This window comes from Podarcis gaigeae, assembly GCF_964106915.1.
Source record: "Podarcis gaigeae genome assembly, chromosome: 9".
Taxonomy (NCBI): Eukaryota; Metazoa; Chordata; class Lepidosauria; order Squamata; family Lacertidae; genus Podarcis; species Podarcis gaigeae.
The window spans coordinates 71,739,355-71,752,293 of NC_139685.1; the positions used below are offsets into that span (position 1 = coordinate 71,739,355).

The following is a 12,939-nucleotide window of genomic DNA, read 5'->3' on the forward strand; positions in this document are numbered from 1 at the left end:
CAGTGGGAATTTGAACCCTGGTCTCTCAGGTTATAGTATGACTGAGCTGATTACAAGGGTCTTCTTGTTTTGAAAGTGGGAGGGGGAAGCATCTGAGAATCCGACTATGTTGTTTTGTGAGTGGCCTAGCTTGGTTTGCATAGAGACAGCCCACGGGAACCACTTCCACTCTACTCTATCTCACCTTCTGTTGTGGCGAGAGTTCCAGTGCTAAATGGAGTGTGTCACTGTTGCCGTGGCAACCAATCAAAATTCATGAAAGGGCCGATTTGACTCTCTCTGGCCAGGGACATTTTATTTCATTGGAGTGTACAATGGCAAGAGGTATTTCTTTCCTCTTCTTCGTCTTCTTTTTTAGGCGGGTGGATTAAATTATTGCACCCAACTTTCATAACACTGGTTAACTGCTGGAATGTACTGAGTAGATTCCAATTGCTACTGGCAGTCTCTATTTGCAGGGCTAGATGAAAATAATGAACTTGCTTATTTGTCTTAAATTCAGCTTCTAACTATGCTTAGTCTGTGGTATAGATAGGTGCATGTTATGAAAAACTGACCATTTGGTTGTTATGCTCCCATTGGTCGGGTTGCTCTGATGTAACAGAATGTTCACAAACATTCTAGCTAATCATGTTGCTGAGTTTTAAATATGCAGCTCACAATTCACACCTCAAAGATAAAATAAATATTACAGACTTCATAGCTCTTTTCCAGCTCAGAATACCAAAAAAAGAAAGAAAAAGTTTTTACATCGGGGCAGCAGAATTTTTAATGTAATTTTGTTTCTTCCCAGAAGTTCAGAGACAACCTCTCCTACTTGATGAACAGAAATGGTCACTGCTTCCCCACCCACATTCCCTGCTGTACAACTCTGTATTCATTTTATTTGCAAGAGCTTGTCCTGAACTGACTTGCATCAACTGAGCATAAAAGCTTTCTTTTAAAAAATGTAATGCATAATATAATTTTAATCCAACAATGGATCTGGTTATCCTTATTTTGGGAGAGATATGACTCATGTGCTTTCAGCATTGTCTGTCTTCTGGATAGGTAGTTCTTGCCCAGCCACAAGGGAAGAAAACATCAGATGCGTCTACAACAAGAAATATGCTTTCTCCAAATTTCCCCAAAGAAATGAAAACAGGGGGAGAAAAGGAACAGATATTTCCCAGGAACAGGACTTGTCCCTGCTAAACCAAGACAGGGAGTACATGAAATGGACTGTGCTGTTATAGTTACAGATAGGTAGCCATGTTGGTCTGCCATAGTCAAAACAAAAAAAAATTCCTTCCAGTAGCACCTTAAAGACCAACTAAGTTAGTTCTTGGTATGAGCTTTCGTGTGCATGCACACTTCTTCAGATACGGAAGAAGTGTGCATGCACACGAAAGCTCATACCAAGAACTAACTTAGTTGGTCTTTAAGGTGCTACTGGAAGGATTTTTGTTTTTGTTTTGTGCTGTTATAGTCAGTAGATCTTCACAAACATGACTCACTAACACCTAAATGGAGAACACCGTGCGTACAGGCTTAATAAATGCATGGATTGGGGGGGGGGGGATGAGACAATGTTATTCAGAGGAGGTGGTTCCAACCAGGTGAAAAGGGTTAGTGTTTGTCATGACCTCCAACTGCAATTAAAACACTGAGTCTGAGGTTGAAGAGTTGCTGGCTAAGGAGCCAGACCTGATGCTGGTGATTGAGGAGGTGCTAAATTGGGGACCAGTGGGCAGGAGTCCCTGGACCAGACACACAGCACCAGTGTTCATGGGGCTAGAACCCTGGCAGGCAACCTCTGCTAGGCCTGAGGAGCTCAGTGACTCCCAACCTACCACACTGGACCAATGGAAAGGAGTATACTAGGCATGAGGCCAAGGGGTGCAGAAGAAGTATCAGTCTGCAGACGAGAAGTCTGCATAAGCAGGGGCGGAACAAGATGGTGGTGGTGGGTCACCCCAGGTGTCATCTCCAAGGGGGGGGTGACATTTGGTGTGCTGCCCGCCCTCGACTCTCACCTACCCTGAGCTGTTGGGGGATGGGGGGAAGCTTCTCCAGTTTGCCAGCTCCCTTCCCCCTCCCCCCTTCATTTTGACAGCCCCACGCTCCCAGGCTGCTGTAGGAGGCATGCAGGGAGAGGACGGGAAGGAGGCAGGTGAACAAATAAAAAGTGGGTGGAAGGAAGGAGAGAAGCTCCCTCAACTCAGGACTCAAACCCTGTAACCCCCCCAAAAGCTCAACAACTTTGGTCAATCCTTCCCTAAAAAATGCTCAACAACTCCTGGCAATGACAATGGGTAGATCACAGGCAGTCTTTTTATACTGTGAGTAGATCACAGTCTCTTGGGAGTCCAACTAGATTTCAATGTGGGGTGTGTGTGTGGGTGTGACCATAAATCTTCCTCACCGGGTACCACCCGACCTTGCTACACCACTGTGCATAAGAAGTAAGGTGCAACAGAGAACATGGCATAGCAGAAGATCCCTGCTCCTCCTTGCTTTCTTTGCTCTGTTTATTAAAAATATGATAGTGCTCTTAAGTGTAAAGAAGGGGTGGGCAATCTCAAGCTTGGGGGCCAGATGTGGTCCTCTGGGTCTCCCTATCTGGCCCTTAGATTTCTCCCCAGTCTACCCCATCAGTGGTTCTGCTCTGTGCGATTTGCAAGTGCTTTTGCCTGGCTGAAATGTGTCTTTGAACTATGATAGCTTGTATGGACAGATGATGGAGCAACGTGCAGTGTTTGTGGCTGTGTGTATGTGTGGCTGGAATAGAGCCCACTGTACACAAGGGCCACATCTAGTTCTCTGCCCACTTTTGCCTCCCCACCCACCATTGGCATGTGGCCCCCAGAGGATTTGCCCATGATGCAACGTGGCCCTCGGGGCTGGAAAAGGTTCCTCACCCTCTGTCTAAACAATGTTCCTAAACTGTGAGAGAAATATGACTTGCTAATATTTGTCCTCCCTCCATTCTGCCCCATCTCCAGGGAAGTGTTTTGTGCTCACTGGCCAAGTGCTGAAAGAAATTGCCTGCGCAAAAAAAAAACCTGATTTATTAAGAATTAAAACACTAGGACTACATAAAACTATGCAGATGCTGTGCAGCTTGGAGGGAAAAAAGAAGCATCAGCAAAGAACTATTTCCTCCCTGTCCCCAAATCTCTAATGAAAGGAATGCTAGAGGCTTTTTTGTAGATTTGACATTTAATGAACCTTTGTTTAAAAAATCAGAGGTTGTTAGCAAAATATACAGAATCCCCTCTGTAGTGTGTTGCTATGCTGTGAAGTTCTTTTAATAACCACTGGTGGAATGCTTATTACTCCCTAGAGCTTTTTTTCTGACGAGAAGCCGTTATAATGCAGCTCCTGGATGACTTATTAGGTCTAACATCAGAATGCCAACAGGAGGAGAAGAGAAACGGTGGCATAAATTAAAGCTGGTGTCTGCCGTCACAGCTTGTGTGGGTCACTCAGGAAGCGAGGGCAGGGTGGTGGTGGGGGGATTCAGACAAGGGACAATTAGACACTTGCTTTTATTTCTCCAGGGAAAACCAAAACCTATCATTTATATTGCATCACCACTTTTCTGAGGAACATAATGACAATGATAAAGACAGGTCCTGCTTCAGGTCTCAAGATTTTATTTCATTCTATTTATTGTGGCATATATATCCCAATGTTCCTCCAAGGATCTCAAGGTGGTGAGGATGCCTCTGACAATCTCCATATTATCTTCAGAATAACAACCCTCTGAGGTAGGTTGGGCTGAGCGTAAGTAACTTGTCCATGGTCGCTCAGTGAGATTCATAGCTGAGTGGGAATTTGAATCCTGTGTGGAATCTAGACACATATTAAAAAACAACAACACTGTGAATATGCCTTTAAAAAAAAAGTTTTGAAAAATATATTTAATTTTCCATAGCTCACTATCACCATCTAGTGTCACATATGTATAATGCATTTTACAACACACTTAAAACATTTTATTTGCAGCTGTATAGCTGAGTCCCTGGTCTGCCAGGTCCTAGTCCAGCACTCTAACCACTACACTACATTGTATAAGATCAATGGGACATAATTCATTGCCATGTGAGCAGTTTCAGTAACTGACACCCCAGCAGGTGTGCCAACTCTAGAGGGTTGAGCTGCCTTCATCACATGTGTGCGCTGTGCTCTGGGAACCCTCAGTTTTTTTAATAGAATATTTATTAAAATTTTCAATAATAATACAATAAAAATAAAAATACAAAATAACAAAAATACAAAAATAAAAATAATTAAAAACACACATGATTTCCATTACTGTACTTATTTTCCTTTAACTTATTTCCTGGACCTCCTCATACCTCCCTTTTTTGTATTCCAATTCAGATTGTTAGTTCAGCAAATCCTTACCATTAAATTTTTACCTATTTCTAAACCATTTTTTCATATTCTCTTAAAGCATTACAGCTGGAAACCACTTCATTTCTATCCAACATCATTCTAACATTCATTAATTTTACAATATTTCTGTAAATAGTCTTTAAATTTCTTCCAATCTTCTTCCGCCGACTCTTCTCCCTGGTCTCGGATTCTGCCAGTCATTTCTGCCAATCCCATATAGTCCATCACCTTCATCTGTCATTCTTCCAGAGTGGGTAGGTCTTGTGTCTTCCAGTTGGGAACCCTCAGTTTTGAGGTCGACATGGCACCTCTGCACCCCAGGGATGCAAAAAGGATGGAAAATTTCACATTCCCTGGAAAGGGAAGGGGATTTCCTTGCATAGGAGGGACTGGGGTGTCCCTGCAAGAGTGGGGAGGGGAGGGGAGGGGTGGTGCCCTTAGTTTAAGAACAGGTATCATCATGCCCTTATACAAACCTGTACCGTTGGAATACTCTGTGCACAGTTTTGCTTTGCCTCACCTCAAAGCAGGCAGTGAAAGGAACCTTTCTGAAAAGATTCAGGAAAAGGGCAACCAAGATGATCAATGAGTTGGAGCAACTCCCCTATGAGGAAAGGTTACAATATCTGGGGCTTTTTAGTTTGGAGAAAAGCCAAGCGAGAGGGGACGGGATGGAGGTGTATAGTATTATGCATGGTGTGAAGAAAGAAAATAGATTCCCCCCCCCCCAACTTCTCTCATTATACTAGAAATCAGGGACACACAATGAAGCTGGGAGCTGGAAGACTTGGAATGGACAAAAGAAAGTACTACTTCACACGCTGCATAAACTATGGAATTCATTTCCCCAAAGATGTAGCAATGACCACCCACTTGGATGGCTCTTTTAAGAGGATCAAGCTATCTATGGCCACAGGCAACAAGGACCATGTCTGATCTCCCCTGCCAGAGTCAATGTGCCTCTGAAAACCAGTTGTTGGGAATCACAAATGGAGAGAGTTGCACTCAGGTCCTGTTTATGAACTTGCCAGAGAAATCTGGTTGGGTACTGTGAGGAGAGGAGGTCAGACCAGTTGGGCTTTTGGCCTGATCCTACAGGGCTCTTCGCGTGTTCTTAAGGTGTAGGGCAGGCTTCCTCAACCTCGGCCCTCCAGATGTTTTGAGACTGTGATTCCCATCATTCCTGACCACTAGTCTTGCTAGCTAGGAATCATGGGAGTTGTAGGCCAAAAACATCTGGAGGGCTGAGGTTGAGGAAGCCTGGTGTAGGGAATGCAAGCGAGGGGGATAAATCTCCATTGCCTTAGTAACTTTTAATAAAGGCACCCTAGAGAATAAATGAATGGCCACATTAATGGCCCTTGCCTCTTCTGGTTCTGTGGAGTTGAGAGAGGCAGCTGCAGTTGGATGGTTGCTGTTATTTTTCAAGTTTTTGGTCTGCATGGAAAGCACTCCATCACCAAAGGAGTAGATGGGTGGAGACAAACCAACCTGGTTGGTCGATTGCAGAGCATCTGATCCTATCTGTTGCTGGACAAGAGAAGGAGGAGTGTTAGACTAGTCTTGTTCATGTGCTTCCCTTTTGAAGAACTGTTGGGACATTGTTACAGGGTTTTTTTATAATGATTGGGGGGGGGAGGTTGTCCCTCCAGCATGCAGTGTGCACCCTCCCCCCCTTTATTCATACACACAATGTCTTCTCAAAGCACCACATAACACACTGACACCACACAATTTCCAACGTTGTTCTGTTCAGGAAGGAAACGGCTACCAAGGGGGGAGCTTGGGACATGAGTGAGGGCAGTCATAATCCCTAAAGCGTGAGCTCAGGTGCTCAGCAGCCTCTCTGCCTGAGTGATAATCTCTGGCATCCTGATACGTGAGTGCCAGAGACAATAGAAAACCCAGCTCAAGACAGAACGGTACAATGAACTTGGCTGGGAAACAGGGACATGTAAATATCTCTTTTGCATCACTTGATGGGTGTATGGTAGAGGTCAAGGGAAGGGGAACCTGATGTTGAGGTTTCTGTCGCCAGACCCTCCTAATGTATGATGTATTTGTGATGTATCCATCATGTAATTTTAGGGGTGTTGTGGGTATCTTTGTAAAACTGACAAACGTGGGAGCCACCCTTTGTTCTGGGCTTCTTCTTGCTTTTTCTATGTGGTGGATGGAATTCCTGTTGCAACAGTCGTTTGAATAAAGACCAGGCCTACCGGCTGCTGTTTTGCTCCTATATTCCTGGCTTGGTAATCCTAGTGAGCCCAAGGATTTTCCTATAACAGACATACAAGTGGCCTCTTTTCAAGATGCTGGGATGCTATCTTATTTCCACAGCCTTCTGCACTTATCAACTCTAAGTGGAAGGCCAAGATCATTAATGATCCCTTTTGGCTGCAACAGAAAACAGATTGTGTAGAAGGGACAATGGACTTAAATGTCAAAGTTCAAGGTTGCTGCTATGGAAGAAAATGAGTATCTGAAATAACTGATCTGAAGAGAAAGATTCATTTTTGGCAAGTTCCTATCAGTAGCTGGACTTTTGTCTATGTCTATACTCTTGGTTTTAGCAAATACAACCCAGGAGCCAATGGGGCTTCAGGTAATTCCCCCTTCACATGCTCAAAGGGGTCATTTGGAGTAGCCTTCCCCCCCCCCCCCAATGCATGAGAAGCGAAACAGCATGCCTGCTGATGTAAGCCTTGCCCTGACTTGGAATAAATTTATTTCCCAGTTTGCCTAAGAGAATATATTTTTGTATGTTATTTTTTCCTAATATATGCATTTCTATGCACACTTTACCCTAGTATATGCATTTTCCCCCAATTACATGGCTGGAGAACTGCACTGCAAAATTTAGAGAGGTATGTGTTTTGAAGGATGGCTGTGGTTTGGTTCACATTTTGTTTCAGACAGTGCTTATTAGATAGTTTGCCTTTAAATGTGAACTAAGCCATTTCTCCCCCATCCCCACTGTGAGAATAAATGGGTCAGGGGAAAAGACCATGAATGCTTCCTTGAGCTCCTTGGAGGAAGAGTAGGGTGCACCATTAAAAGTTTGAAATAATAAGTTGAGTAAATACATAAACTTTTCTTTTTCTTTTTGCAAGACGACAAAGAAACTGCCCAACCCTTTGCAAAACCAGTAGCTAGTTTCTGCTCAGCATTGTAATTTTCCAACGCATTGGTTCACTACATTCCTGTGCTTCTCTTCGGAAAGAGCTTTGTCAATGCCAATTAAGTCTTCAGTATGTGAAAAAGCTCTTGAGATACAAAGAAAGATGACTTGGTGTCCTCCCCTATTTATCTGCACGCCACTCTCAGTCGTGGTGCACAGTCAAGTATCAACAACAGAGCAGAATACAGTGGTAAATAATTGATATTTAAATTATTGGCTGCTAAATAATTTAAATCAACGGCATGTCGCTGTCTCTTAAAATATTTCCAGCGGTATGAAAACAAAGCGAGGAATGAAGGCTGGAGACTTCCAGCTGGATTGGAAAACTTGTACATCATCAACGAGAGCTAAATGTGAGCCTCCATGTGCAGGAGCAATATACCTTTAAATGAATGCTAGGGGCAATCTGGGGGAGAGGGCTGCTTCTGTTTTGACCTATAAGATCGCTTAGATCACTGGGCCAATTTTGCACATGATGCCATTCCCTTCAAAATATCACAGGGCTGTGCATTGAAAACGGGCATTTTCTGCCATTCACTCTAGAATGCCCTTCCCTCTGCCATTTGGGAATAACCATCCCAACAGTTGTTTCAGGCATCTGATCTTCTTGCCCAGATTTTCCCTCACCCCTGAAATAACACCATTTTATTACTGAATTCCTCTTTCTACAGTGCTGCTTTTTATGTTCCAGATCTGCTTTTAACAATGCTGTCTGTTATTTTCAGGCCGTATTTTTGTATACTGCATGGAGGTTGCATAAATATTAAGGATTTGAGAAATGATCTTAAATAAATGAGTGGCTCACTAGAGGTTTTCCCTGACTCTGCCCAGAGATGTCAGGGATAGAACCCACATGCAAAATAGATGCTCCACCACTGAGTTAGGGCCCTTCCAACAGTAACTTTAAAGTGGCAGCTATTAAAAACACTAGCCTCAAGATTTATTTGCCTGACAGTCTGCTGTGCAGGTTGATAGCTCAGCAGTAGAGAAGATACACTGCATGCAGAAGGTCCCAGTTTGATCCCTGGTGTGGTAAGAACTCACCTCTACACCACTTTGTAGAGCAGCCTTTCTTAACCTGTGGGTCCCCAGATGTTGTTGAACTACAACTCCCATCACCCCTAGCTAGCAAGGCCAGAGCTCAAGGCTGATGGGCGTTGTAGTCCAACAACATCTGGGGACCCACAGGTTGAGAACCACTGTTGTAGAGGTTCATCACCCAGGTGATGAACAACCACCTTTTGAATAAACCACAGAACCAAGGAAACTATTTCCAAGTCCAGCAACCAGATTAAGGGACCCAGTATTTATTGTAGCTATTGCAACAGGACAGAGCTTGCTCAATTCAACGTGCCAGTTGAGAAGGTCTGCCCCGAAGCACTTCAGAACAAAAGCTTATATAGTAGTTCAAACACAGCAAACAAGAAGTCATTAAACATCTTCACATATGCCAGGAAAGGTTATGGGTCATGAGAAGTAAAGCACAGGTGTTGCTGAAATTCACCAGCAGGGAGAGTGCTATTCCACTCCGGTGGAATAGACATCCAGTTGGCCACTGCGAGCACTAGATCACTCCATTAGCCTGGTCCATCAGAGTTTGCCTTAGGTTCTTAAGCTGTGTTCTCTGTTTAGGTGGGATGGTGCCCAAGCCTCATGAGCCCAGTGATTGCACCACAGAATGCCTAGTTGCTGATGAGAGAATGGAAGTTATGTTCTCCTATCACTGCCCATTGAAGGGGGAGAGCTAGGAGGTAGGTCCCATCAGTTTCTCTAGCAGTTGGACCACCATCTCTGATCTTCTCCTCAAAGAACCCCACTGTTCCTGGGAACACAGTTTGAAAGCCACTCCTCTACAGCAACAACTGCAAATGGTCTTACCATACACATATCTTAAGTGTGATTGCTATGGTTTCAAGCACTGCAAAGGCACCCAGCCATTTGAGTTCCAGGAACATTGTAACCAAGGGCTATTTCTGCTCATTGAAAACAGAAACTCTGGAGCAGCGTTAATTGGCCCTTCATGCCCAGGCTTGGAAGGCCGAATGGGTCATTTTCATCACAGCCTATTCAATGCAGGGCCATAATCGCCCCATAAATAGGCACCCTGGACCTCTCCCTGTGCCAGTATGCGTCTGGTTGAATAACACCCTTTGATTGAAGTTCTTATTTTATCCATTAAATATGTACACTGTGCACAAGAGCTAAGCCATGTGAGCTACAGACAGCTGTGTGATTTGTCCTAAAAGTTCCTATACTGCTGATGTGAGGGCTTTCACTTAGATTTATTTCTACTTCAGCCACAACTAATGACATAAGAATGGCGAGGGGATTTGACCACAGGAGACTGATACAGAGACTGCAGGGAATGGAATAGAGGGACAAAAGAAGCTGCCTTATAGCAAGTCAGACCAATCAGATTGCCCACACAGACTGGCATAGGTTTTCCAGTATTTTGAGCAGGTTTACCACCCCAGCACTACTTGAAGATACCAAGAATTGAACCTGGAACTTTCTGAATGCAAAACAGATACCTATCACCAGGGATTTGTTTTTCAGCTGGAGCTTACTGGAGCTCAACTCTGGCACCTCTCAGGTGGGCACCATTGCCATTCTAAGATAACAATGGAAAAGTTCATGGTGAGCTCTGGCACCTATTTTCCAGCCTAGAAAAATAGCATTGCCTACCACTGAGCTACAGCCCTTCCCAAATTTGAATGCATACAAGCAAACATTTTCAGTTTTAATAGCTCATCTCTGTTATTGCTTAAAACTGGGGCCATACCCAGGGAAGATCAGCAGTAGTGTTCAGTGGAGGAAGAAGCCAGCCAGCCAGCCAGCCAATCAACCAGTTGAGTCTTAGAGGATACTTGCATGGAGACAGAGTCCACATGCAAGATTCAGTCCAGTTCTAAGGCCAGGAATATCTCAGTTCACATAGTCAGACGATCTGGGGTTCAAGAAAGCCAAGGGTGCAGGGTCACAAGACGCAAGGTCTGGCCAGGAACAATGAAGGCTGTTTGCAGCATCTGACTGAGGCCGGAAACCCTGCTTAAGAAAGCTGGAGCTGACTGGTTCTCATCAGGAGCAAGAAGGCTGATCAGCAGCAGTCGGAGTCATTTCACCTTCTGCTCCTTCAGGCTGCTGCTCAGCAGGTGAAGCTGACTCCTGGCCCCTGACATTCAGATTCTCTCAGTTTCCCATTTTTCCTGTCCCAAGTTCAGTTCTCCAAATTTCCACATCAGTTTGTGGATATATACCATATTTTTCCATGTATAAGACTAGGTTTTTTTTCCTTAAAAATGTAGGGGCGTCTTATACATGGAGGCCATCTCCCCCCATTTTCTTAAATCAGAGTCCCCCAAAATAGGGGGTGGCGCTGCACTATACGCAAGCCTTCTGAGCATGGTGAGAGTTCCCGCCAGGCTCCAAAGGCTTGAGGATAGCAGCCTGCAGCCTGAAGCCCGGGGAGCGCAGTGCCAACTCCCGCTGTGCTCCCCGGGCTTCAGGCAGCTATCCGCAAGCTCCAGGAGCAGCAGTGAGGTTGCGTGCAATCTTGCCACCGCTCCTGGACCTGTTTTGGGGGCTGGGGTTGGGGGAAGCTCGGGCTTCCCCTGCCCCAGCCCCGCGGCTAAAAACGAAGCCAAGACAGCGAGCGGGATCCATCCCACTCGGTGTCTTGGCTTCTGTCAAAGCCGCGCGCAGCCTCTTCCAGCTGGAGAGGTTGTGTGCAGCTAAAGAGGAAGCCAAGACAGTCAGCAGGATGGATCCAGCTCACTGTCTTGGCTTCTTTGCTCTTTGGGGCTGGGGGGAAAATTATTTTTTCCCCTTTATTCCCCCCCTAAAAACTAGGTTCGCCCTATGATCCACTGCGCCCTATGGAGCAAAAAATACAGTACATGGGGGCATCTTATAGATGGAAAAACACAGTATGTATCCTCGTGAAGGGACGCGAGTGACACTGTGGTCTAAACCACTGAGCCTAGGGCTTGCCAATCGGAAGGTATGCGGTTTGAGTCCCCGCAATGGGGTGAGCTCCAGCTCCTGCCAAGCTAGCAGTTTGAAAGCACATCAAAGTGCAAGTAGATAAATAGGTACCGCTCTGCTCTGCTCTGGTTTCGCCAGAAGCGGCTTAGTCACGCTGACCACATGACCTGGAAAAACTGCCTGCAGACAAACGTTGGCTCCCTTGGCCAATAAAGCAAGGAGCGCCACAACCCCAGAGTCATTTGCGACTGGACTTAACTGTCAGGGGTCCTTTACCTTATTTTCTTATCCTAAACTTCATCAGCAGTTTAATACAATTTTTTCCCCAGTCTATACAATTTTGTATGTAATTCTGCATAATGCATGTATTTTTGCCAAGGGAACTTTCCCTACTAGAACACATTTTTAAATGTCATTTTCACGAATATATGCACACTTTACCCTGACGTATGCATTTTCGTACACAGTACTTGGCTGGGGAACTGAACTGCAAAATTCAGAGATGCACGAATTCCAAAAGATTCCAGCTTTTTGGTTTGCGTGTTGTGTTAGGAAAGTGCCAATTAGGTAAATTTGTCTTTAAAGGCAGATGACTTGAACTCCTCCCCCATTCCCAGAGCTTGGACTAGATAGGTCTTTGGTTTGACCCAGCAGGGCTGTACTTACATTCATAGCCAGAATCCTGGAAATGGGAAGACCAAATGGTAGAATAAAAAACATGATCAGGGATATGAGGCTCAAGGGAGAACTAATTATGGGGTGGGTTTATTTTGTTTGTTTGTTTTGTTTCAAGGATGCTCATTTAAAAGAGGGCCCTGATGGGAAAGAGATTAGAGAAACATGAATACCTAGAAGGGGCAGTAATTCAGCTAATGATTTCTTTAGATCTCATGCTCTAGTAGCTGTCTCATTTAGCAGAATTCTGGGTAATTTACAGCCTATTTGCACATGCTCAGCAGGTATTTATTTTTTCCTCTTCTCAAACTGTCAGATCAGCCTTTTGTTCGGAGCAAAGTGTGTTTTTCTGTGATTCATTAGGTCTCATTAGTTCCCATTCCCCTTCTGCGTACAGTAACTTGAGTGGAGCAAGGTGGGGGAGAGAATCACTCAGCAACACCAGGAAAAGCTCCCCAGATAGCAGTAACTTAACTACTCACATGCTGCACAAACTTTGAGGCATTTAAACTCTTTTTTTCCAAAGAAATGTGGAGGGGAAGGGATAGAAAGGGAGAGAAGCATCACGACTGACAGCCTAGTTAAACTCCTAGTTTAAAATGATTCAGACTCTTATTTTTAAATGAATCATAATTATTTAGATGGAAGATGTTCTCCAAGTTGGAACTAGGCTGGTGATATATGATAATGTTTCTTTGTCCCACTTTTTCCTCTGA

At 44.5% G+C, this 12,939-nt stretch overlaps 1 long non-coding RNA gene across 1 annotated transcript; it reads left to right on the top strand.

Moving 5' to 3' along the window:
* The first annotated feature begins 237 nt into the window (after positions 1 to 237).
* LOC310852917 lies at positions 238 to 979 on the top strand. Its single transcript, XR_014568433.1, has 2 exons — positions 238 to 324; positions 794 to 979. It is a non-coding gene; the product is annotated as an uncharacterized lncRNA (long non-coding RNA).
* The last annotated feature ends 11,960 nt before the right edge of the window (positions 980 to 12,939 follow it).